This window comes from Melopsittacus undulatus, chromosome 2, assembly GCF_012275295.1.
Source record: "Melopsittacus undulatus isolate bMelUnd1 chromosome 2, bMelUnd1.mat.Z, whole genome shotgun sequence".
Lineage (NCBI taxonomy): Eukaryota > Metazoa > Chordata > Aves > Psittaciformes > Psittaculidae > Melopsittacus > Melopsittacus undulatus.
This window is the reverse complement of record NC_047528.1, coordinates 94408761-94432349: the sequence shown is the minus strand read 5'-3', so window position 1 is coordinate 94432349 and position 23589 is coordinate 94408761. Positions and strand designations below refer to the sequence as shown.

The following is a 23589-nucleotide window of genomic DNA, read 5'->3' as shown; positions in this document are numbered from 1 at the left end:
ACTGCAAACAGATACAACAATAAAAGTCTTTACCAAAACTGTGATGGTTGTTACTCACATGAGGGCGTTACAGAAGTAAGTAGGAAGATAGGAAAACATTTGTTGTCCCTCGTAGCTTCTGGAATGGAACAGAAAGATTAACAGGTCAACTTCAAACATCAAGCCAGATGCACACAGCTGGTGTTAATCTGCATGACCCTCATTACCTGCAACAGCCATCTGCCAAACTGCCAGCCAAAGAACTGGCCAGATTTTTATTACTAACATCACCTCAACCTATTAATGTAGGGAGAAAACAATTCAAGTCCAACTTGCTTCTCACTATTTGTTACTGTTTATATCTTGCCAGGGCCACAAAACCCAATTAAGTCAGTTTCCCTTTGGTTTGCAGTTGGTCAGCTCCAGGCACTCTGGGCTGCATTATCTGGGGCTGCCAGTCCTGCAGGGAACATTTATTTGTTTAAAAGCAACTCTTTCCACTGGACTTGGGCTTAGCTAATTGTACCATTTCTATTGATCTTAAATTTTATAAAAACCTTGGCTCCCAGTTGCATGCTGTCAGCAGAATTATGCTTGGGGGCCAAATTTGGTTTAGTCTGGGTCTCACAAAAGGATAAACAGGTTTAAAGATAGTAGAACAGAATGCTTTTAAAAAATAAATCTCTAGGATGCCCATCCAACTAAAGCAGCAAAAGGTCACACATCCCCAGCAAATATCACCACTGCACGCTGTTCAGAGATTGGAAACGTGAGTTGATTAATGACACCCTGAGAACAATCCGACTGAGATTTTCTATGGCCCTTCTTCCTGACCAACTGTCTTCACATCATCTCAAAACATGGGTTTGTGGGAGGGAGAGAGTTGGCTGATGGCTCATTATTTAAAATGGTTGTTTGCCCACAACAAAAAAAGGAAGAAGAGAGCTTCCTGTTACTGTTTGACCCACCACAATGCACCAAGCCCTTTCAGAACTCTTGCAGGCTCTAAGCGCTGTAGATGATGTAACATCATCAGACATCTGCCAAATAAATAAGCAAGCTCCGACGTGCCTCCCTCCAAACCTGCAAAGGAATTTCCATTCCAGTCCAGGAACCTGTAACAGAGTTTAATACTCTCTTCAATATATACCCTTCCACAAACAAAATCTGTGCCCACTGCTACAGGAACACACTTAATCCTTGTAAGCAGATGTCAGCCTCCAAAGCTGAGAAAATTACTTTGTTCTTTAGGATCAGGGAATTTAAAATGCAAGAAGTTGAAATGCCCTGATGAATTTGGTAACTTAAACCCTGAGAGGAAGCACTTGCTTTCTGAATAGCTGCCCAATTAAAAGCCCACCACTGTTTTATGCATCCGTAATTCAACGTGAATGGTCTTTCACTAGCTGACAATATACCAGCAATGGTCAAAAAAGCAATGCAGGAGAAAAAGAGACAAGGAGCTGCCAAGAGCAAACAGCCTGAATCGCGCTGCATTGCCCCATGCAACATCTAAGGGTTGCTCAGAAAATATGGGCCCTGTCCAGAAGGAAAGGGAAGACCTGATCACCCAGGACATGGAGAAGGCTGAGTTACTCAATTATTACTTTGTCTTGGTCTTCACTGGCAAGTGCTCCAGCCACACCAAGTCACAGAAGGCAAAGGCAAGGACTGGGAAGATGAAGAACTACCTGCTGCAGGAGAAGATCAGGTTTGAGAACATCTAAGGAACCTGAAGGAGCACAAGTCCATGGGACCTGATGAGATGCATCTGCAGGTCCTGAAGAAACTGGCAAATGAAGTGGCCAAGCCACTGTCCATGATATCTGAGAAGTTGTGGCATTCTAGTGAAGTTCCCACTGACAGGAAGAGGGAACTTTTCTCTCCATTTTTAAAAAGAAAAAAAAAAGGAAGACCCAGGGAACAAAGGCCAGTCAGTCTCACCTTAGTGCCTGGCAAGATCGTGGAGCAGATCCTCATGGAAACAGTGCTAAGGCACATGGACAAAAAAAGGGGGCTATTGGTGACAGCCAACATGGCTTCACTAAGGGCAGATTGTGCCTGACAAATTTGGTAGCTTTCTCTGATGTGGTTACAGTGTCGATGCAGGAGTCCCGGACAACGCGGAGACAATCAATGTGATCAAGCGATTGCCAGTTTATTCAGATACAGTGCTCCTTTTATACCCTTACACCCTTAGGTTTCTTATGTAACAGCCTTGGATACTGGTTAGTCTAGAGGTTCCTACCGTTTACAAAGCTAACGTTTATAACTTGTTATAATTGTGATTAAATACCTTACTCTAAAAATACAGTGGGAAACTACAACCTTGGCAGACATCATTCTCTGCATGTTTTCAGTGGAAAATTACAGAGGCCTAACAAGACAACTGACCTTGCTTATGCCTGCCAAGAATCTTCTTACTTTACAGTAACAAGGCTCAGGGTATCGGGATCGCTCACTACGTGGCGTTGGCTCTTTAAGAATTCCCACAGTTACTGCATTGGTAGAGAAAGGAAAAGCAACTGATGTCATCTGCCTGGACTTGTGCAAGGCATGTAACACTGTCCACGTGGCATCCTTGTCTCTAAACTGGGGAAGCATGGATTTGATGGATGGATCACTTGGTGGATATGGAATTGGCTGGATGGCCGCACACAGAGAGTTGTGGTCAACAGCTCAGTGTCCAAGTAGAGAACAGTGTATTCCTGTCCTCAGTGTTATTCCTTAGGGCTCAATGTTAGGATTGGTGCTGCTTAACATCTTTGGAAATGGATAGTGGGATTGAGTCCTCCCTCAGCCAGTTTGCTGATGACACCAAGCTGTGTGGTTTGGTTGACAAGCTAAAGGGAAGGAATGCCATCCTGAGGGACCTGGACTGACTGGAGAGGTGGGCCAATGCCAGCCTCATGAAGCTCAACAAGACCACATGCAAGGTCCTACACCTGGGTCACGGCAATCCCAAGCACAGATACAGGCTGGGCAGAGACTGGATTAAGAACAGCCTTGATGGGAAAGACTTGGGAATGCTGGTTGATGAAAAGCTCAGTATCAGCCAGCAGTGTGCCCTTATAGCCCAGAAAGCCAGTCCTGGGCTGCATCAAAACAAGTGTGACCAGCAGGTTGAGGGAGATGATTCTCCCTCTTTACTCTGCTCTTGTGAGACACCACCTGCAGTACTGCATTCAGATCTGGGGCCTCTCACACAAGAGGGACATACAGCTGTTGGAGTAAATCCAGAGGAGGCCCATGAAGATGATGAGAGGGCTGGAGCACCTCTTCTATGAGGACAGGCTAAGGGAGTTGGGCTTGTTCAGCCTGGAGAACAGAAGGCTCTGAGGAGACTTTATGGCAGCTCCCAGTACCTAAAGGGGCCTACAAGAAATCTTTTCTTACAAGGACATGTAGTGACTGGACAAGGGGTAATGGCTTTAAACTGAAAGAGGGGAGATTTAGGTTAGATATGAAGAAGGAGTTCGTCCCTGTAAGGGTGGTGAGATATTGGAATAGGTTGCCCAGAGAAGCTGTGGCTGCCCCATTTCTGGCAGTGCTCAAGGCCAGGTTGGACGGGGCTTTGATCAACCTAGTCTAGTGCAAGGTGTCCCTCCCCATAGCAGGGGGGTCAGAACTGGACGATCTGGAGTCCATTTCGACCCAAACCATTCATTGATGATATGACTCTATGAAAAACAAATGCTGAGAACACACAAGAACAAACAGCTTGCCTGCAGGATTAGCAACCACAACAAAAAGCAAGAAACCGTAGCAATCCTTTTAGCTGAACTAGAAATAAAGCTGGCAGGCTTCTCATTGCAGCCTGCCTGCCACCATGCCATCCAGGGCAAAAGAAAGCAAGGCTAGATCAGAGACTGGAGCATAATTATCATCAGTCATTAGGCAGCAGCTTCAGATATTCAGCCCAGGTCCTGATCCATCTTTACATCAGCTAAGAGAAGCTCCCACTGGTTGCTGGCCCAGGACAAAGTTATTCAGCCATTTACCAAAAAGCCTTGTTGATTTTGTGTTGGTTGTTGCTTTCCCTCAGAGCAGGCAGGTTTGCAATAAAGAAATGCTTTCCCTGTAAACAGGCAGAAACTCCACTAAAAATAGGATGTCCCACACACATTGTGAAGCAAGGAGGACTTGGCAGGAGAGGGACTGTGTCTATTAGGAGTTCAGGCAGGACCAGCAGTACTTCAGAAACCTTTGTGGGGAATTTTATCTGCATTACTACACATGCACAAAGGATATCAGCTTGGAAGTCTTAAAACATGCTGGCGTGAATCCTAATGATGGGCAGAATTGTCGCTCTGCTCGATTAAAATCTGCATCGATACCCAGGGCTGGGCCACCACTTCCCCCATTTCCCCCCCCTCGGGAGGGGTGCGGGAAGCCCCAGGGAGAGGCTGCACTGGCCTCAGGCCAGCATTCCAGTCGGCAGCAGCTTCAGAGAGCATCAGTCGCCGCATGCTCGGTGCACACTGGCTCCTTGGGCACACTCACACCAAACACTGGTGGTTCTCACTAGCACACATGCCAAAATCCTTCTCCTGCTCCACAGAAGCCAGCCCTTGCCCTACCACAGACATCTGCCACAAAACCAGCTCCCTCTGACATGGGGCATCTCTCTCCCTCACCTGGATAGGGGCTGAAGAGAACAAGTGACTGACACACAGACCTTGAGCCAGACTGAGCCCAGACTTTTACCCATTCAAGCCAACAAGTCCCCAGGAGAAGCAGACCCCCGATTTTCCAAACTAGAAAGTAACAGCAACAAGAAGCCTGCCTTTTTCCCCATCATCAAGACACTCTTGCAACAAAACCAGGGTTAGAGGCAGCCCCTCATTTTGTGCCGCTGCTGCCAGCCCTGCTAGGAAGCAAAGGTGCTGCAGGCAATGCAGATAGTGTCCTGTAATTAAACAGTGCATCAAAATGCTCACATGTAAAGTGAACAAGTTAAGATTAGGCAGAAAAAGTCTCAGTTCTGACATCATCTAAGTTTAGCTTGCTTAAAACCACAGCATCAATAATACGTATTTAACAGAGAGGTTGGGATGCAGTTTTTAATGTGTCTCTCGAAAGGTCCACAGAAGAAAAAATGAAAATGTTTTTTAAAGAGATGTAATTTTTCCATATAAATTAACCAAAGTTTGGCTAGAAGGTCTATAAAGTTTCCTTACTTTTGTATTTTGTGTAAGAAAAATCTGTGGTACCTGACTAGATTGAAGTCAGAGCACTCCTGTTTTCTCCTCCCAAGACACCCCTCAAGAACAGCTCCAGCTTTCTTAGGGATCCGTTTTGTCTTATCTTCTATTATTCCAAAAGGTCCCAGTGAAACCCAAGCATCCCCAACAACTACTGTAAATCCCCAGTCCTATTTTCTATTTTTAGAATGGCTGTAACAGTATGGTATCATCATACAGTACTTATCCTCGAAAACATGTAACTCCAATTCAACAATCCTATTACATATGCTGCTAGCATTTGTAGAGAAGAGATTAAGCTCTTAGCTCTCCACTGTTTTATCTCTTTCCATGTCTGCCAGTGCAGAAATTATCTCAGGCTATAGAACAGGTCACGTCCAAATGCTTTTCCTATCTTGCTGTGAATCTGAAAAAAAGGCAGCCATCAAGTAGTTCGCACTACTCTGTCAAGCTTCCAGTTCAGCTTTTAAGAGCCAACCCTCTGAACTGCAGTGGAAAGAGCCGGTTATGTTGTCTCCCTAGCATCTCACATCTAAGCAATGCCATCCAGGGGTCCATTCAATCACCTCCTGAGGAGCACAGGGCTGAAGGAACCTGTGCCATGCTCGTAAGGATCGGGATTACTTCAGAAGTGATGGCAGTAAGAGTCTAACATGCTAAAGGGCAAAGCACCCCTCTAGAGCTCCCAAGAGCAGAGAAGGCAAAGGACAAAATGACTGGAAAACAAGAAACACAGACACGTGCACAGATCATAGAATTATAGAATAGTTAGGGTTGGAAAGGACCTTAAGATCATCTAGTTCCAATCCCCCTGCCATGATGGTAAAACCCACCTTCTATATTTCAGTGACTTGCCTAGAACCTGGGGCTAGAGTGGCAGGGTAAAGCCACACCAGCATACCAAGCTACTGGCAGGGAGAAATCATCCTGTCCTGCTTTCTTCTGCCTCTGATCCCCTCAGTTTGCACGTACGTTCTTCCCTCATGGGCACACCAGCTGTCCATGGCCCTTCCCATACCCAGAACTATCCATGCCAACTCACTGCTTTTGTCAGCAAACTGAGCCACCATGAAGGTGTCTCCATGTCTCAGCAACACACCCACCTCTCACATAGTGAGACCTGTAACACTTCTGTTTCATTTATTCCAAGTGTCTATACAGGCCTATCCTCCATGATATACGTATACATTTCTTGAATCAACATCTCCTGCATCTAATAATGAAACCCTGTTTTAATGCTGCTTTGCCACTCACCTGCCAGGGATATCCCCTCTCTCTCTCACAGAGGTATGCCCTTCTGTGCTCTTGCCCAAGACCTGTCTCTTACCTCATCCCATTCCTCATATTTCCTCATATTACACCTCCAACACATTCTTGACAACTCATAGTTTAGTCATTACAAGCAAGTCTAAACCCTGGCTATGCAGCATTTGCCAGCAAGACAGCTCTATCTGTGTGAGAACATCAGCCCAGCTTTCTAAATAAGCAGCTCTCAGCAGGTCTGACACTGCAGCCCAGGAACAGCCCATGGAGCTAGGCAGTCCTCTCGAGAAACTTGCCCTTTATGTACATGCATTAATGTAACTGTGGCACTTACAGATGTTTCTGACTTGTCTTGCAGCAGCTCCACTCAAGGAGCACTAACTGGAATGTACACTGAGAGGAAAGGAAGGATTAAGACAAATGGGATCCACAAGGTGTAACACATCACTAACTAAACATTGACAGGAGTACTAAAACTGAAGGGCAGGAGATGTCACTCAGAGTACATTCGCACTATTAGTTCAAATCAAGACCATGAAAGGGACAGCGTAACCCAGGGCTGTACATTCCCAATGCCTCGTTCATGCCATCCGAGCATGGCTGCACCCACATGTCAGTCAAATCAAGCTGCCCAAAAGTGCATCTGATGATACCAGGTCATTTTTCAGCCATGTGGCTCAGGAGTGCTGGTAGACAGACACAAGCAAGGCAGCAGGAACACAGGGCCCAGCAAATGAAAAGGTGCGATAGCACTGTCCCTTTCAACAGCAACTCAGCTCTGGAACATAAAAAAAAAACAACCCAAACCCACCCACATGGTCAAGAAAGTAACTTTATGTTTTTATTTTTTCTCTGAAAAGTAAGCCAAGAGAAACAGGGAAGAGGCTGCAGGCACCCCCAGCCATGCTCCCTCAACACCACCACCACTGCTCAGAACAGTTGCTTCTGTGTTTTTCCCAACCAGCCTCTAAGGCAAATTGCTGGTTTGGCTTCAGTACCTGTGGGGAACATCCGACCTTGTCCTGCAACCACAGCATCCCACCCCACAATGAGCCATTTCCATTAACCAATCCAGAGTTTCACTACAACATTGCCTTACCAAAAATCAGTTAAAGGCTACAAGATACCTAGGAACAAACCCAGCCTATTCTGCTGAGCGGCACCTTCTCTCCACCCTTGCAGCATGGTGATCCCCTTTAACCATGCTATTTTGCTGTGTCCCCACAGCTGGACATGAGATATGCCTTTAGCAGCCCCTCACCTCTGACCCACCACTTCCAACATCCGTTTCTCATCCACTTCCTTTCCCTCTCTCCCTCTCTCATCTGGCACATTCCCACCAGCCTACAATCCCAGCCTTTGTCTCCTCCTCCAAGCAGCACTGATCCCCATGCCCTCTTCCTTCCCCTGCTCCCCCCGGTCACCCAGCACTGTTAACTGCACTGTGGTATTCAAACACTGTAAAGTTTAGGAGTGTACAAAAGTCACAGGAGGAGAGAAAAAAATAACCATTGAGTGTATACTGAATGTTTTTATTTAAAACACAGCTTACACCTGAACCCAGCCACCAGCCTGCAGATACAGCCCTTGCCTTGCCTGGCTGCTGGTCACATGCCGCTGCCATGCCTGCTTTCCTCATGCCCTCCCTCCACACCTCCCCAAGGTGCCAGCTCTTCACTGTCTGCTTCACCTATGGACCAGCTCTCCTCACACTGCCTGCCTTCCTCATGGTTCCACAGCCATCACCATTGCCAACATCATTCCCCCTGCAGCTGCGTGGCTGCACAGCCCCACTCTGAGAGGACCTCCAAGCAGTACCACAGCACAGGCGCTGGGCAACAAGACAGTGACAGCAACAGCCATAAACCCCTTTTTTTGCCAGATCCCTGCCTTGCTACCACATCGGAATGGCAGAACCTCCAGCTAGTACTGGTATTACCACATGCACACTGTGTACACGCGTTTCCAACACAGAAGTAACGCAGTGCTGGAGGGGCTCATCCAGGGCCACAACAGGCTGACATCAGACAAGGCCATGGTAAAAGAAGCTGAACATCTGAAAAGATACGCCACGACTTGAACTGAAGCATCACAGGCCTCGGGGAGAAATACGTGATGTGCTAGGACTGCTATTATGCATAAGAACAGACTAGATCAGGGTCTTTACCTTTCCCTCCTGTTCTGCAGACGATTCTCAAGAGCAAAAGCAGCCCTTGCAGAAATGCCTCCTGGCTGAACAAGCTCATACATGAACTTGCTTTCCCAGGTTCCTCTGGAAGATCTCCTCTCAAAGGAGATTCTCGAGGATTCCCAGACAAAGAGGCACAAGTTTCTATGAATCTACATATCAAATAGATCAAAGAGGGAAACCTCCCCTCTGCTTGTATTTCCACCTTTGCCTCTGGTGTCACTAGCTCTCTTTCATTACTGCTCCGTTTGTCTCCTGATCTTGTTCATAGCTTTGGCCTTCTATGATGCTGTTTGCTACCTTGCCAATACTATTTTCTCTGGCCTGCCCAGCCCTGCTCTTCTTCAGACTCACTCTTTGCTTCAGTTTCTCCAAAGATACCTTCTTCCAGTTCATGTTGCTACTTTCTTTATGACACGGCTGCGAGATCTGAGCTTTCACAGGAGTAAGCCCACCCCTTCCAGACCAATGTGGCAAATAAATCCTCTCAGAACATGTGCAACAGCATCAAACAAGGTGGCAACAGGCATGATCCTGCCCATGGCAAAGGGGTTGGAACCAGATGATCTTAAGGTCCTTTCCAATCCTAACTATTCTATGACTCTGCACTAGATCCCTGTTTATACACATACACACACATATAAAAATGCTTGTAAATGTTTTTTGAGAGGGAGGTGGGACCACAAAGGTCTTCTAACCTACACAATCCGATGATTCTGTCATCTTTTTGCAACAACATGCAAACAAAGACTAGAACTGGAAACAGCACTGCTTACTTGACAGCATACTACAGAGGTCTTCTTCCCAGTTCTGCTACAGCATCACAGTGTGACCTTTGCTGCAACATTTCACTCCTCAAAGAATCACAGCTGATTCCCATTAATGCAGATATGGCATCAAAGGTCATTTTCTGCAATGCAACTAGAAATCTACCAATGAAAACCATAATATAAGTAACTAGATAATTAGGACTACTTAAGACTGAGGAACATCACTCCCACATAACATATTATTATCCTATCACCTGAACAAGCTTGTAAATATAAACCAACAGTGAAAGTCCTCACGGCTCAATAAATATGTCATAATTTGCCCTTTCTTCAGTCCCCTTTCATAGGGTAAAGAGGACTGGATTATGTAAATATGCCATTTACATGTGGAAGGTTTGACAGCCATTTTGACAGGCTCCTGAAGAGGCTGGAGCTAGCCATGTCTCATGCACAAACCGGACACAGGCATGTGGGCTGGAGGATGAGCCCCAGTGTGCAGCCACAGGCAGCAAGAGCAGAAAGACCGACTGCACAACCGGGTCCACCAACATCAGGTTGGTAGCACTGAATACTGTAGCTACCTCTTCAGCCTCACCAAGAAGTCAAGGTGTCTTTACAAAACAGACCTGGCAAACAAAATTTGGGAATCCCTCTTGGCACAGGCTGAGATGTAGTTAAGCACAAGGTGCCCTGAAGTTTGCTTTCCTGTAGGAAGCAAGTTTTACTATGGCAGAGAATTGCAGGGTCTGTCCTGTTTCAGGCCCAAAGGTACCTGTGCCAAAGGGACAATTTTGCCCCCAGAAAGTGGGGAGTTCTTCAGCTAGCACCGGTAAGACAGAGATGATGTTTACTTTGATAATGCGACTGTCAGTGGGATTTTGAAATGTCACTCCCACACCTAGCAGATGCAGTTGGCACATTCCTTGTTTTAGAAAAATGTACTGAAGTTCCTTTTGTAATTGATGCAAAATGTTTCACGATGCTGGAGCTTTGTTTTGAGGGGGGAAAAGAAACCAACACTCATTCCTTTCCAATTGAAGGGCATTTTAATTCTCTTGAGCATATTTAAACTGTTTTATCCTTTTTAGATATGTTTTTGCAGGGACAAACTACGTCCTTAAGTAAAACCCGTATGGCACCAGGCTGAACTAAAATGCCCAAAACCAACACAAAAGAGCGAGCTGATGTTTCAAGAAGGTGGATTCTCCACCTATCATCATTCTTAGCTCAAACTTTGCCAAAATTTATATCTGTGACTAACTCTGGAAGGATAACCAAGACAAATGTTTGTATAATGGGTGCTTGAAAACGTAACTTGTTTTTAAACAAGCATGTAAGACAAATCACAACTGGAATCACAGTGTGAAAAACAAATGAGAGGAGACACCAAAAACCTGTGGGAGAAAGTCGACATGAGTTCCAACAAGTTTTAGTACCTTATTTTACAAATGAACTTACCTAGTTATTTGAGCACCCAAAAAGCTTTAAACACCCCAAATCCATCTGCACTCTTCACATCCTCTTTACCCCTTTAGGCTTCCTCCTTTTTGGCCAAATGCACCTGGAAGAGGGAAAGCCCTACAAAACAGCCCCAAATATACTATATCTTGAATCCAGGAGATATGAAAATCTGCATATAGAAACTACTGATTCCCAAATTAACACCTCACTCAGAAATAAATCTTTGATCTTTATCCTGTGGCAACTAAACCTCCTCTCCCTGCAAGTCCTGACATTGAACTTCATGGAAATTGGACCAGGCTCCTATGAAAATGGCCGTGACATTTTCTAAGGGCCCAGATCTATATACCCATATGCTGGTTTTTAACTTCATCAGTTAAGAAATGAATCCAATATGTTTAAGGCTGGAACAACACTGCTTACCCTCTGTTCCATCATGCAAAGTTTAAAAATGAACTCAGTTGGTTTTGGTATTTGTCCTAAAACTAAGGCAATAATCACTTTATTATCAGCATTAGATTCAGCTTGTCCTTAAAATCATCACAGTCTGTGAATTGCTCCTCTGTTTTCACAGGAGGATTTAGTTCTATTTTCTTCTTTGAGAAAATTGAAGATATATAGGCATATATTTCCATATATATATATATATATGCAATATACAAATAACACTAGGTTGGAGGAAGGAAGACAAGCATACCCTGTACCAAATTCTGTGCAGTTGTTATCCTCCATTACACAGACACTTGGCAGTCTTCCATTATAAAATTTATGCACTAAAATTAGCTCTCACAATTGCAATCAATTGGAACAATCAAGCATAATTCAAAAAAAAAAGGTGAGCATGGAAAACAATGTTACAGCACTGCAGTGGTTCCTCTATTTATAATTAAGTTCAATACAGCCTTTTCATCCATCATTTGTAAGGCTGCAAGCACAAAACCCATAAGCAGAGTAATTCCTCATCAAGACATTTCCTTCTGTGATGCCCTAGAACATTTCCTTTTCATTTCATTTTTGGCACAGCCTCCTCATCTTGGGGAAAGATGCTGGGAAGAGACCCTAGAAACTCCCCAGTGCAGAAGATGCCCACCTCTATCTCCCCACATTCCAGCTTTACCCTCTCAGGCTGCTTCACAAACATGTGCATGCACCCCTCTGTGCCTCAGCTTCTGCAGAGGAGTGACCTGGGTAACGCCGCTCTCTCTGCCCTTCTTCACCCAGGACCCATTCACATAGTGCTGTTGGGGGTGATGGTGTAGTTCTCCAGGACCCCATGGAGCCACATGGCTCAGGGACAACCTGGCCCTGACTCTACCAATTCTTCCCAGGGCTGAATCCCATCTCCGTCACTACATGTTGAGTGGCAGAGCACAGGGGCTTTCCAGGAGGGGTGGGATGGACAGGTCCTCAGGGCAGCACCAGAGCTGCCTGTAGCCATAATAGCTTACAGGGCAGCAACATAAACACTACCACTTTGAAAACATGAACCTCACTTTCTCGCTCAACTGTGGGGTCAAGGGTTAAAAGTCATCTTACCAACAAACAGAGAAGCATCAGGAACATTCTTCAGAAAGATTTTCATGACCATAAATGACTTTAAGAAAACTAAGACTTGGCTGATATGCATCATTTTTTGTTTTTCAGTCATCCTCTTTGATGCAGATGGCATATACTGTCTATGGTACGGTGCCAGAGCAGAATTCAAAGCTACAGGCAGCTTTGTATAGATATTTCCCCCTTGAAACAACAACTCATGAAACTAGTAATAAATGTTAGATTGCTTGGAATGAAAAGCAGATAATGTATATAAACTTCTGGAAACAAAACACATATGGCAAGAATACGCTAGAGAATATAGAATACTCTTGAGAATGCAGATGATGAAAAAAACCTCTGCGTAATGCCTCTGTCTAGCATCCCACTTTAATCTAAGCAATCCTTCATCTTCTATACTAACAATCTACATAACTTCTTGCCCCTGAGAACCTATGTCTTGCATGTCATCACTCATTCAAACTGAATAACCTGCCACTGTTTTAATTCGCTTCTGGGTTTTGGGTTGGGTTTTTGAGTTGTTTGTTGTTGTTTTTTTTTAATAGGTCACAACTGTATTGTAAAGGAATATAGACAGATAGATAGATAGATAAATAAGCATATGGTATTTTGCAAAGAGAGGAGTAAGAAAAGCTTGCATGGTACAGCTTGATCAAATCAGAAGCAAAGCCCTCGGGTACTACGCATTTGTCTCCCTTCCTCAATTCCTAACAGCAGATGCTTTTCTGACCCAGACCTATCATACTGAAAAGAAAAATGAGCATAAGCTCATCATTCTTTGTATCATCTAAAAGCTATTTACACTGGCCAACATGAAACAAATTAAGCCATTCTGGACACAATAGAGAGCCCACCAACACAAGGTTAAGAATTTTCCACGGATGTCATTTGGCTTTGGTCCAAGCCCATAATGTCATTTCTCACTGACATCCTTTTGCACCATGAAATTCACGTTCAAACTTCTCATCAGATAAAGCCAAAGAGGCCTCTCTGCTAAACATCCAGAGAATCAGCTGACTCTTAGCAAAGTCTGCCACAAAAGGAGGCATATGGGCGTGACAAAAAATGGATTTAGTATAATACTGGTTCATGTGACACTAAATAGAAGCCAGTATCTAGCACATCTTGCCTGGATTTTATTTTTTCATTGAACACACCTGTTCTTCTCTTTCAAGATGAGGGCTAAGCTGTTCAAACAGCCAAGTTACTTTGAGAGCTTTTTCCCGTAGCACACAAGCAAGCCCAGGCAAGAAAAACCATCCCTTCAAAACACGGCTGTTCCCTGGAGACAGTGCAGGGAGAAATTTGTGGAGTAAATATGCTCTGTGACTGCACAAAGAGCCTCATACTTGGTATTTCAGCATGCTATCTTCCATGATTGCTACACACACACACACCCAAAATGCACATTGCAATGAGTTCTATTGTCAAACTCATCAATTTTGCTCACAGACTGAGTTGCACCTGCAGGTTCAAGTTGCTGCACCCCTCCAGGCAAACCAGCATCAGAAGAAAGTGACTGTCAAAAACGATACCAGGAAATAAGAGCTACAAAAATGTTTTTTATATGAAGAGTCTTTCAGTTGAGGGATGAAAGTTTCTTTTCAAAAGAGAAAAGAAATCCAAAAAGATCCATCACTCCATGGCCGTTCACCTGGAAGGATCAGACGTGTCTTGGGAAAAAGAGCAGGAATCTGAACTTGGGCTTCCAGTTTCCAGCTGAGCCTCCTGATCACTGCCAAGGCAACACTCATTCAAGTCCAGAGCGGCTTCTTTACTCCCTTTCTGAATCAAATCGAGTTTTAAACCCAAGCATAGTGAGAACATTTCTGATTTCTTCAGGTCTTATAGGAGAGCATTTACATTTTCAGTGCAACTGCAATTAAAGCTATGCAAGCTCAAGTTATTTAAAATTCCCCATTCTGAGTTTGCATTAAGAGGAAAAACATCTAGGGAAAGATTTTAAAAGAAATACATCAACTGCAAGGGATAGTTTTAAATATAGCAAAAAAAGGAGATGGATAGAGGGAAGGATTTGGAAAACTGAAGCTGATAATCAGGAAACGGGAATGTAACAACACACCAGACTCCAGAATGCCCTCCAAAAGCAATGAAAAGATAATCATTGCAAAAAGCATTGCCACAGCAGAAGATTATCAGCAGCTGAACACATAAATTCTTATGCTCCTGCTGTGCTACAGAAATGCAGTGGTATCCCAAATACCGGAATTTTCTTAGACTAGAGAGACAGGGAAAAGAAAATAGCCACACTCCAAAGGTATCTTTAAATATTTCCAGTGTTGACTAGCACAAAACCCAAATAGTAGCAGAGACTTGTCTACCCATGTTGCCATAAAAGAAAGACCTCATAAGCTGGCCATCCCACTCCTCAGCCAAGGAAGCATGCTGCCAGGCTGCTCCAGGTACCAGAGGCAAAAGGTCCAAGGGCAGCGACTTAAGTAGATAATTTCAACCTGGGCACAGCCAACCCAGGCACTACACATCTTTCAAGATCAGGTGCTCACTGAGCAGATGACTGTTCAGATAACACTCTGTAAACAAAATCATACACATGTATACACATAAGAAATACTTTGGCTTCAAAGGCATTTTTCTTCAGCTCATAAACATTGCAGGAATTTCTCTCATGTCTCAAATAGCATCACTCTGTGCACAAAGTTAAGTCCACTCATGGCACAGTTATGTTTGTCTGACCATAAGAAACAAAACGACAGCCTTCAGCAGCTCAGAGAGATTGCAGTACAACATCCTGAGGTTCAAAGATGCTCTGCAAAGACAGGATAAGCTATTTTTGGAAATCTATCTGGTTGCTAAGGCAAATTCTTGTAACGATACGCACCATCCACCAAGCAGGATCTGGTTTGCAAGTCAGGAAAGGAAGAAAAATTAAGATGAGAGATGACTAACCAGGGTAACACAAGAAATCAAATGAAATGCCATGCTATACAGAAATATGGTTACAGCTTCCATCAAGACTCAGCTGAACTCCTACACAAAACACGCCTGGTTGTTTTGAGCCAACAGAGCTCAGATCACAGGCTTGAAAGACATTTCAAAAGGTTGTATAAGGCATTCTGCTGCCCCCAAGGCAGGATTAACTATATCTAAACAGTACCTTATGCAGGGCATATCTCTACTAAATCATAAGCATTTCTTCAAACAGCTCTCTTGTATCAATATTATTTGTCTTTTACACAAGGCAGTGAAGCAGAAAGAAGTAAAGCAGTAAACCCTCAATTGCACATTAAGTCTCCTGCAAAATTAGTAAATCATTCCAGATGCTCAAAAATCCACAAATAATTGATGGATCAGTTTTCTGGGAGCTGTATGAATGGATATCTTCTCATTTACAAAATTACTGGAGCCTCAGTTAACATCAAGCTGTTACACATCTGGATAATCTTACGTATTTTATAAAAGATTGTGACAGTTTTCCTACCCAAATTCTAAGCTTTCAGCCCAAGAAATGCCTTTGAAAGTTAACAGAGCATAGATGGTAAAAAAATGACAAGGTGGAGCATCAGCTATTTTCCATTTTCTCCAGGAACAGTGAAGAATGGAAGCCTGCATGCTGATGTTTAAAAACACAAGCTTCGGATGACACAAACTGGAAAAGGTTGTATATACTTTTACTGTGGTATCTGCTGAACTTAACTGAGATTATAAGAAAGCATGCAGGCCAAGCTTAGTAAACCATCATACTCAGTAGCTGAGTGCTTTGCATGTCAGAAGAAAGCTTCTGTAATTAAAACAGTACCTCACAAATGAGAACAGAGAATATTTAATTAGGCTTTACAACTGTTGAGGAGAGACTTACATAATAATCTCACCTAGGCCTCACAGTCACCTGAACAGTGTCTACCAATATTTAGCTGAATTTAAGAGCACCTCAGTGGTAACAGACAGTACTCCCAACACAACCTTGGCATTAAAACTGAATTAGTGTGCTTTTTTCCTCCATTTTGACTTCTGATATAAAAAGGTTCAAACTGAACAGAGACTTGAGCACTGTGTGAAATTTCACCGTGTGAAATTCACACAGCCACGAGGCTTCAAGATTACTGATATAATTGGTAGGAGTGAAGCCAGGAGTGGAATGACCACAAAGACTGGAGCAGAAACCTCTGCCACAGCTGATGGTTGGACATTCAGTGGGACAGGCACCTCCATCACAGTCCTGGCCACATTTCACAGGCTTCTGGTCAGCAGGGGTTGCAACTCCCTTCACTGAAATAACCATGTACCAGTCAATGTATGAGACACCAATTCATTCTTCTGCACCAACGCAATGCACCCCCAGCTCTCTGGCTTTATGAAAAAGTTTTCAGATGAAGGTCAATCTGACACATTTAGCTTTGGGCTGCAGATTCTTCATATACATGTGTGTGATATAGAGATCCTCTGCAAGGATTGTCCCTGCCCAGAGGAATGGCACAGCCATGGCAGAAGGTCTCTCATGGGCCTCCAAGGGACAGGCCAGGACAACAAACCAGGCAGTGAGCCCTTCCTGCTTCTACTGAACATGCAGAGCTCCAATGCCCCTCAGAGCTAATGCAGCAGCCCTTGTGTTGCTCCTCTGCTCAGGAAACAAATCAACTTTTACTCGATGGAGCATTTGGCCAACTAAAGATAAGGACCTTGCTGAACTATTCAGAGCTTAAACTGCAGCTGCCTTTAAACCCTTACCAACTATAACACCAAACACAAGGTTTTGTACTCTCTTCCAGCTGCCTCCCAAAAAACCTCTTCAAATGGGACTGTTTAATATTTCCCTAGCCAGTCACACATACCTGGCGACTCTCCATATCCACAGTGTGTTCTGCTGTGTGAGCTCCAGCCAAGGCACCTGCACCACAAGGCAAAGCACAAGCAAGAATAAGGCACTCCCAAGCTTCTGCAGTGATCCAAAAATCCTGCTCAGGCCCTGTAAGGACCATACTGTGCATGTGGGTACACACATGCAGCAGCTTAATGAACAGTGTGGTTCACTTCAGGTATTGTTAAAGTGTCCAATGCTTCCAAATAACTCAATTTTGAAAACTGGGGCTTAAATACCATTGAAATCTAAGATCATAATGAGAAAAACATATGTGCACATGCTAAGAAACCAAACAGCTTTTCAGACCAGGATTTATCTGACATGCTCCTAAAGAGAGCTTTTTTTACTTAAATCACTAACTGAAAAGCATGAGAAAGACTTCAACAAATTTGTCAGTAAATAGTCCCATTCTACGCAGGTAAAAACACTGGAATAAAAGTAATCCTATGGCCTCTTAAACTGATAAGATACCATTATAAATGACAATATATATATATATGCACATGTGATATTAGTATATGTACATACACATGTATCACAATGTAGAGCTTTTTTTAAACAACTTCAGGAGAAAGTTTGGTCACACAATGACCTACCCGTACAGAAAAGACTAAAGGGGAAGATAATCTCTAATCCAAGTGAAATCCATCGTAGTCAAGAGACCCACCCTATTGACAAAGATCAGACAGGGAATGAGAAGATCCAGCTTTTATTTCCCACAGCATTGTTTCCTTCTGGGCAGCAGTTTATGGAAAGAGCCCACCTTTGCTACGGTTAAAAGCATTCACCAGCATTAAGGTCCTCATCTCCCTCCAAGGGGCCCCACAGACAGCTGGCTTCTCTTCTCTGCTTCCTCCTGAAGGGAATGGGTTAATAAATACTAGGACAGAACATGCCTGCAGCTTTACTAGACTGGATAAATGGTTAAAATTTCCCTAGAGCACTGGGAAGCTTGTGGGGAAGACAGAAAATGCATAGCTGCACAAATACAAGATTAGGGAAGGAGGATGGAAGGTACCAGGAGGTACCTGAAGTATTTCCGAAGAGATACAGACACAAGCTTACCCAGCTTCCTGACAAGTATTCCGATTTTGAAAGACACTTTAATCTGCCCCAGATCTATATAAACAAAGATCATAGAAACAATTGTATATAGCAGTCTGGGAAAGGGGAATACTGGCATCATCTTTCACTTTGTAGCTTTAAACTGGAGACGAGGGAGGAGAAGGGAAGAGGGAAGCGAAGTAACCACGGTCAGCATCACGGCTCGACATGAACAGGCCTGTTCCCTTCGCTACTTTGGGTCGTCAGGATAATTAAATCCTTTATAACAGCCACCGCTCCGCGTCAGACAGCGCGTATAACTGCGAGCCAACTTCTCCGAGTTGCACAAAAGAGCTGCTACGCATTGCAAAATAGCCGCTGTGCCTCCATCAGCACTTTCAAGGACGGATTCTGGCACCGCTACTCCAGCAGCGCCATACCATGCCGATCAGACAGACTGACAGACAGCCTCAGCCCATGCCAGCACATGGAGGCCCTGTGCCATTTGGGGAGCATGTGAGAGACCCTGTGTCTGATGTACAGCCTGCTCCGTGCCACGTGGGGGACCTCACAGTTCTACCACAGCTTGGATGCCACATGTCATTTTGGAAGAGTGGTGGAGTTGATGGAAAGGTCAGTCTAAGTCGCTGCACTTCTGTTTCCATCCCTCCTCCCCCAGCTACAGGGTTTCTAAATTAATCGGAGTCTTTAGGCTTGTCAGCTTTTATTGCTGTTTCTTAAAGAAAAGCCCAGCTTTCATGCTCCAAACTACAGGGCTGAAATCCCTAGACAAGTTTAGTAAGTGCTTTTTGCAATTCGCCTCTGCCCTTACTCATCCAAGTGTACTCCCTTAAGTGTCTCCTAAAAACCTAAGATAGGAAATGCGCTTAGTTTCTTCCTCATTTTCCCTTCCCTGCAACGTTTTAATCAAAACGCGCCAGCCAGCTACATCCAGCAGGCACAGGGCAGATGGGAACAGCACCACTTTGTACAGATTACACTCGACAAGTCACATCAGCGGAGTGCAGCCTGAACCAATGCCCCCCTTCCTTCCCCAGATCCTGACCTCTGCTACGCAGAGGCCTTTGACTTGGGGATGCCAGAGGGCAAGAAATCCCACTTCTGTGCAACAAGACATTGTTAAAGGGAAAATTCCTTGGGTCTTTTTCTTTTTTTTTCCCCTAAACCCTTGACAAGAAGATCTGTGTGTATGGCCCACAGCAAAAATAATCCTACGCCTAACCAAAATCAAACAGGAATTTACTGACCAGCTCTCACGCGCTGCAGGGACCAAGCCACAGCTCGCACTGGCTGTCCCGTGACAATGGAGTACCTTTTCTATTTTAGTTTCACTTAAGTACAGGAGGGAGAAGAAATTACTAGAAACATGTTTAACAAATAACTGGAAACTTTCTGTTAAACTAATCAGAGCATACACTTGTGTAGGGGTGTGCTACGGCTTCCTAGGACGCATAACCAACCAAACATAGCCCACCATAGGCCCCTGGCAGGATCAGCTGCTCAGCTGCAACAGTACACATCTGTTAGAGCTGGCAATTTACAGCTGGAAAGTATTAGGGAGGGCTGATTAATTGCTACAGTATGGAATTTCCATGCCTTCATTTAACATTAGTGGCTTCACAGTTAGCAAAAACTCAAGGGAAAATCAGAAAAGGATGGGGGGTGGGGGGTGGAGGAAGCAGTCCCTCTCAGACATGTCCAGAGTCAGAAGCATCCTCAGAGGATGCTCCCTTTTCAGCAAGGATTCAGCTTTCATCAGAAACAAATGAGGCCTCCATACTTTGAAGCTGCACAGAAAATGCCACAGCTAAGAGCTGACACAGTGACATCCTCCAGAGCCCCCAGACAGCCCCAGGGCCACCTTCTGCCATGGGGGATGTTGGTGCCCCAGGGACATACAGCACTGCAGAAGGACCACAATTGGCCACAAGATGGATAGAGGCAAAATCATCCATCCTCCTCCCCACCTCCCTCCTCTTCTTCCCCCACAAAAAGGAGGAGTGATAATTACACAGTAACTCCAAGGCTGTAAACCTCTTGCTTCACACTTCCCTCCCCACCCAGCCCCTGGTGCCACATGTAGGGACCAACCACCTTAAGAAGTGGAGACCATCAAGAGCCACCTTCACCTTACCAGAGTGCAGGAGCAGAACCAAGCACACATACCTGAATGGGTACAGGGACAAGTGGCAGCCATGAGAGAATCCCAAATCCTCCATCAGAGGGCCAGCTCACCAGCAACCCAAGGCACAGAGACACACTGCATGGAGACGTCAGCGTCATAGGCTTCCCATCAAGATGCTCAGGTCCAATTTGTCAGCATGGGGGCAATTTGCACCCACTGCTGAAGCAGGAATTAGGAAACCCCACTGCGTCTTGCTCCCTGGATGGAGTAAAGCAAGATGACAGCTTTGCTGTCACCTCCCTGTATCCCTTCCTCTCCGCCCCGCACAGGCAGTGGGTTTATTTCCAACATGATGAACTCAGATGAACAAAAGAACAAAAACTCTCACCCCCTCCCTCCGGAGGAGAGGGAAAGATGCAGAGTTCAGTCTGCCACTCTGCTGCTAGCTGGCACTGCCGCTGCCAGTGCCACGCGGGCCGACAAGCACCGCGTAGTTTCACACACCATATGTGCAGCAATTGGGAAGCGCCAACAGCACAGGGCTGGAGAAGCAGCCACTGCCTGCAAGTCAATGGTGCTATGGGGAAGAAGCAACAAAACAACAGCCACAAGTACTCTGTCACATGCAGTCTTTCCAAGGTGACATAATGCCCCTGGACATGCTGCCAATCCGACATGAAAGGTGTGTGGACACAGGGAATACTTTGGCGTCACCCACCCACATGTGCAGTGCTTTTGTAAGTGATAAACCCAGAACACTGCATCCACACGCACCTCAGAGCCCACAGGTGAAGATCTGGGGGTCAGCATCCCATGGAGCGACAGGCAAGGTCAGGGCAGCAAGGGCACTGCACACATGGCTGGTTGCATGCCATGCATACAGCTAAGCCTGGCAGCTCTGCCCTGTCCTCCCAGCCTACCGCCATACCCCTGGGACCTCTGCCTTTAGCTGGGAAACCCACTGGCAATGTTGGGGATTCTCACTGACAGGGACCCACACCAAGCAGGAGGGTAGTAGGGTACAGGCACAACAGCCCTCGGCACAGGTCAGTGATGCATGTACCATGTGCAAGAGATGGGCATCCTACTGCCTGGGAGGAGACACCCCCTCCTTGCAAGGACCTCCACCAGTGGGAATACAGCTTTGCCAAGCTTCACATCAAAACCTTGAGGTGTACCTCACACCTGGGGTTTTCCAAGGTTCAGGGTTTTTGTGATGCCTTTTGGTTGGTTGTTTTTTTGCTGTGGGTTTTGTTTTTTTAACAGCTGCTGGGTCCATGTGACAAATTTTAAGCAAGTGAGACTCAAACCCTCATAGACTCAAACCCTCATAATTAAAGAAGCACTGAAATGGGGGGGACACAGGATGGGGACACAACAGACATCCACACACTTAACTGTAAAATCCTAAGAGGTAGAACAGCATAGAAGCTCTTGTTCCAGAAATAGCAAAGCTTTATTCTTTTCTTTCTTGAAAACACTTCAGTCACAGAATTAAATAAAAGGAAGTTTTAAAAACATGGGCAGACACGTGTACTCACCTTGGCAAGATCTCTTGTTTTTCAAAGGTCTAACAGCTTCTGGGTGAATACAGCAGCTCCAGAAAGATCGAGTTTGACAGTACTATCTGCAGAGAGGTACCTCGAAAGAGAAGGTCTGTGTTTTAATCTGGGTAGTCCCATTAACAGATTTTGAACTTCACATTTCCTCCAGTTGGCTTCTCCTTAGCAGAAGGGTCTGGAGACGAGTTGTAGGGATGCTCTGGGATAACCACAAGAAGCCTCTCTGGGATACTGGGCTCCAGCAATCAGGGTGCAGGGCTGATGCACCAAATGGCTGCACCCCGGGTCAAGCCTTGCCTTCAGGTACCAGCACGCTCCCCTGCACAAAGAGCAAACACAGAGCTGACAAGTGCAGCCTTCAGCTACGGTGCGGCGTTTTGCTTGTGTTTTATGTAATCATTTATGACTGTTATTCAATTATGAAGGAGAGCTTGCCATGGAAACGGCAAGGAGGTATTTTGTTTAAGATACAGAGCACACTTTTTAAGTAAGAGCTGTTCATCTCTAATATGCAAACACGTGAACCACGTTCAAGGTTTTATGTTTAGATGTGCTTGTTTCCCAGAAGGCGGCCAGGCCTCCTTGAGGGCTATAAACCACACAGCACACCTGATTGCAAAGACTTTCTTAATTTTTCCTCCCTAAAACTAAAAAGCCAGGTGAAACGAAGCAATGGGTCTGCTCCTTTGTGTGGCCATTGGGGAGTTAGGCAGGAAATACCATTTTCCACTGAGGCTCCATGGGACAGTAGTGCCTTTGCAGACTGCCAGCCTACATTAGCTCCCCAAATTGCTAAGCTTCAGGAACTGATCCCAGTCCTGTACAGCCCATAGTCAGTTGGAAAGTGACCTAGTAATCCAATTAGGCAGTAACAGAGGCAGTCTGAAGAAACAAAACAAAAGGAAACAGGGAAAGTAACAGGAAAGAAGTTATGCCTAAAGCAAAGTGTATCCTCATTACTCCTCTAATCTGCAGCTGCAAGCAGGAGCTTAGTTGAGTGTCCAGTGCCTGTGAGACAGGAACAGCAAGCTACAGAGAGCCCAGCTCACACCCCAGCCTGGAACCCCGCATCACCAAATACACGAGCAGCAAAGAGACGGTCCTTTCCGGTCAGTCTGGCCAGTAAAGCTCAGCATGATTTCTCCAACCTGTTCTAGCTATTAACGTGCTTCTCTGACTTCTGTCACACCACATTCAGCCATTGCCAGGTATTCTGAGTGTGTCATCCAGAAAACCACACAGCTGCAAAGGGACGGGGGTGAGACACCACGATTATTTCCTCTGAACCTGGCTGGGTGGCAGAGGCTGCTCCCCTGAGCAATCCCTTGGTGTGCCCATCTGCAGCTGCCCAAACTTATCAGGTGCCCAACTCCAAAGAGTGGCTCCTGCTCTTCAGAGGACGCCCCACATCAAGCACAAACATGAACAAGTGCATGAGAAACTGCCCATTCAGCTTTAAAGGTCAGAACCCCTGGGAAGGTAAGGGCAACGCAATTTTGGAAGGCACTGTGAAAAACACTGCGACTGCAGAAAGGGGATTTCTGATTAAAACAAATGTTTAAGCTGCTGGTGGTTTCC

At 45.1% G+C, this 23589-nt stretch overlaps 1 protein-coding gene across 3 annotated transcripts in view; it reads right to left on the bottom strand.

Moving 5' to 3' along the window:
- TIAM1 (TIAM Rac1 associated GEF 1) overlaps nucleotides 1-22049 on the bottom strand; it is a 154868-nt gene extending 132819 nt beyond the window's left edge. The window contains exons 1-2 of one of the 3 annotated variants that reach the window (XM_031051470.2): nucleotides 21991-22049; nucleotides 59-118 (exon numbers count right to left, since the gene is read on the bottom strand). The gene's annotated coding sequence lies outside the window, so the exon portion shown is untranslated. Of the gene's footprint in view, nucleotides 1-58; nucleotides 119-17230; nucleotides 17274-21990 lie in introns of those variants that run through there. The other 2 variants (XM_031051469.2, XM_031051466.2) reach the window with 2 other exon arrangements.
- Nucleotides 22050-23589: the final 1540 nt, after the last annotated feature.